Source organism: Triticum aestivum, chromosome 1B, assembly GCF_018294505.1.
Source record: "Triticum aestivum cultivar Chinese Spring chromosome 1B, IWGSC CS RefSeq v2.1, whole genome shotgun sequence".
Lineage (NCBI taxonomy): Eukaryota > Viridiplantae > Streptophyta > Magnoliopsida > Poales > Poaceae > Triticum > Triticum aestivum.
Genome location: NC_057795.1, coordinates 645,811,150 through 645,814,794, shown reverse-complemented (window position 1 = coordinate 645,814,794; position 3,645 = coordinate 645,811,150). Strand labels below are relative to the sequence as shown.

The 3,645-nt window shown below is 53.5% G+C and overlaps 1 pseudogene; it reads right to left on the bottom strand.

Moving 5' to 3' along the window:
• LOC123151496 (uncharacterized) lies at positions 1 to 139 on the bottom strand (annotated as a pseudogene).
• Between the last annotated feature and the right edge of the window lie 3,506 nt (positions 140 to 3,645).

Below are 3,645 nucleotides of genomic sequence, written 5' to 3'. Positions count from 1 at the left end.
GATCAAAGTTACTGAGCATGGCAAAAAGTTCATCGAGAGTTACCGGAGTGACACGGGCATCTAGTGTAGAGACAAGGGGCTGGTAGTCTTGGTCCAGCCCACGGATGATGTAGGAGATCAACTCGTCGTCCTTGATGGGTTTTCTCGCCGCGGCAAGTTCATCGGCGAGACCCCTCATGGCGGCGAAGAAGGTGGCCACCGATTGATTGCCCTTCTGCGCATTGATCAGCGTTGTCCGGATGTTGTTGACGCGGCTGAGTGATTGTGACGAAAACATGTCCGCCAGTGCCACCCAGAGAGCGCGCGCCGTGGTGATCGTGGTCACCGTGATGAGCACTTACTTGGAGGGGTGTTGGAGGAGATAGCCGAGGACCTGCTGATCCTCTCTCACCCAGAGAGGATGAAGGGGATTCGTCCCGGTGGTCTCCTTGCCGGCGGCGTCCTTGGTGATGAGGACTTCGGCCGGCTCGGTTGCCGTGCCATCTACATAGTGGAAGAGGCCGGCGCCGCGCAGCTGTGGCGTCATCTGCGTCCGCCACAGAACATAGTTGCCGCGGGTTAGCTTCTCCAGAGCTCCACCGCAAAGGGTCGACTGGCAGGAGGCGGAGGAGGAAGACATGGTTGCGCACTTGATGGAGATGGATGAGCTAGGGTTTCTGGTGGAAGAAGAAGGCTCTGATACCATGTGCGAATGCGGTAAACGTCTTACCGATCCTGGCAGACGTGTTGCGTGTTATATTGAGGGGTTGCGAGCCCAAACACGCGTACAAGTTGGTTAAGAGATTTACATCTTGGAGAAGAAGAAAAGCTAGAGATAAGAAGAGATAAAGATTACAAAATACTCATCTAACTAACTACTTCTCGCCGGTGGTAAACTCCTTGTACACGCCATGCATACGCAACAACATCATGTTTGACAGTAGCCTGCGCAGCTAGTACAAGTACACCGCATATATATAAAAGGAGACCTCAACTCTACAGATGGATAGATGGATGGTTGGATATGCACAAGCAAGCAGACTAATTAATGCCACTAATGCGGTCAAATCTCTACTACTGGGAGGATCATATACTAGAATGCATATGATACCAGTGTACGATACTGCCTCCCATAATATCATATATTAGTATCAGTTTTATGTAGTATCTTATTTATTGCTAGCATAGCATTTATTATAATGCGGTATCATATTATAATACTCAATGTTTTTTTCTTCATTTAATTTTATGACGCTTTACCAAAATTATCTAGTTGGCATGCATGATACTAATCATAATACTATTACTATGACCAGCCTAATACGAATTCAGCGGTGATATCAGCAGTTCCTCTTGCCTGCACCGCGTACATATACAAACAATAGAAGGAAACTATTAATAGCATTAGTGCCAGCACAGACATTGCTGTTTGCACCCCGCAAAAAAAAGACACTGCTGTTAGCGTGTAGAGTGATCACAACACAACACAGACGATGCTGGAGATCGCCCAGATTATCAATGTCTATCCCGGAGATAATGAGGTGCCGATTAATGTGTGTGGTGTTACTTACTTGTACTGCTAGCGTATAAAGGGAAAGAATACAAAAGGTGTAATTGAGTAAAGAAACGCGCCACTATTTCTAAAAATGGTGGGGGGCGCAACGCCACGCAAACTAGACCAGGCCCGGCCCTGGCTCGAGCACACGGGCAGCAAGTAGGGCCGGATTGACCCGACCATGATGGCGCAAGGCAACTCAACATGGACGGAGTGGGGACGCTGCCACCGTGGACGACGGGCAGGTCCCATGGTGGCTACCTTACCTGGCTTCGACAGAGAATGGTGTGTGGTGTACGTACCTGCGCTGTGAGAGAGTGGCAGCACGAGGTGGCAGTGGCGAGAGGGTGGCATCATGAGGAGTCTGTTGCGTGGTGTCGGGGATGACCGGGCCGCTGGCGCTCGGCGGCGCATCAGGTTCTTCGCCTTCGCGCAGGACTAGGCCTGGCCTTGCGTCGTCGGGTGTTTCTTGATCCTTAGGATGGCCCGGCGACATGCCAGCAGAACCCGCGCCGTCACTCACGAGCGCGACGGCGCGCCGGCCGTGGATGTTGACAGGTCGAGCCTCACGTCCTACCTCGCCCGTGTCTCGCTCGAGTAGCACCAACCACGATGGCGTCCGTCGTACTCATCTGCTGCCGTCATGAGGGACCACCAGTTGTACAACACTGCCGCGCACTCCTCCCAGGAACTCAACCTCGGCGGTGGGCTCTACAACTTGGCCACCCAAGCCTCCGAGCCATCCAACAGCCTCAACGGCGTAGTCTACACCTTCGTTGCACAAGCCTCCCAGGCATACAATAGCCTCGGCAGCGGGCTCTACAACCTCACCGCCCAAGCCACCCAGGGAGGCGACCTCAGCGGCGGTCTCTACAACCTCGCAGACCAGGCCACCCAGGGAGCCAACCTCGACAGCGGGCTCTACAAAAACTTTCCGCCCAGGTCACTTAGGGAGGCGACCTCGACGACGGCGGTATCGACATCGCCGCCGCTGCCGCTGCCGAGGTCGCCTCTCCGGGTGGCCTGGGCGGCAAGGTTGTAGAGCCCGCCGCCGAGGTCGGCTACATGGGTGGCCTGGGCGGCGAGTTTGTAGAGCCCGCCGCCGAGGTCGCCTCCCTGGGTGCCCTGGGCGGCGAGGTTGTAGAGCCCGCTGCCTAGGCTGTTGTATGCCTGGGAAGTTTGTGCGGCGAAGGTGTAGACCGCTCCGCCGAGTCTGTTGGATGGCTCGGAGGCTTGGGTGGCCAAGTTGTAGAGCCCGTCCCCCAGGTTGAGTCCCTGGGAGGAGAGGGCGGCGTCGTTATATAGCTGGTGGTCCCTCATGATGGCAGCAGATGAGGACGACGGACGCCCTTCTGGCTCGTGCTGCTTGAGAGAGGTGCGGGCGAGGTAGGACGTGAGGCTCGACCTGTCGGCATCCACGGCTGGGGCACCGTCACGCTTGTCCATGCTTGGTGTGGGTGACAGCGGGTTCCGCTAGCTTCCTGGTGGCTCCGATGCCGTTGCCGCCGCCATTGGGGACTCGGACGGATTCCGGGTTGATCCTATGGTACCTGCATGGAAAATGAAAATCAGACAATCCACAGACAGCGTTAGCGAGTATGAGAACCACTTCAAACACTTGGGATACATATTGAAACAAATAGCAAAGAAGTTCTTCCCCTCATCACGAGAATTCTATCTAAACCAAAATCAGTTCCAAAAAGCAACAATGTCTACGAACTGAGAAATTGAATTGCGAACCCCGAACATTCGAAGATCTGTTCGACAGAAATCCGTACAGAAACAATCGGGCAAAAGCATGAATCTTCCGCCATGATCATGTTGCCGCTGCGAAGTCAGACCAAACAGAAATCCTACTAAAAGAGAACAAAATTGAAAGGAAACTCCGAAATCAGTCACAACAGCCACCGAGTGGGGAAAAAGGAAAGAATTTGCGGCCGGCAACCAAACCGGGAAAGATTGGTAAAATGAATCCAACAGTGAGATGAGACAGTAAAGCAAGCAAAAACCAGACGGAGCACCGGCGACCTGAAGATTAGATAAACTCTGCTCCAGGCAAAACAAAAACAGACGCACACCAAAAGAGATGACCACCGCAAACAAAACAACAA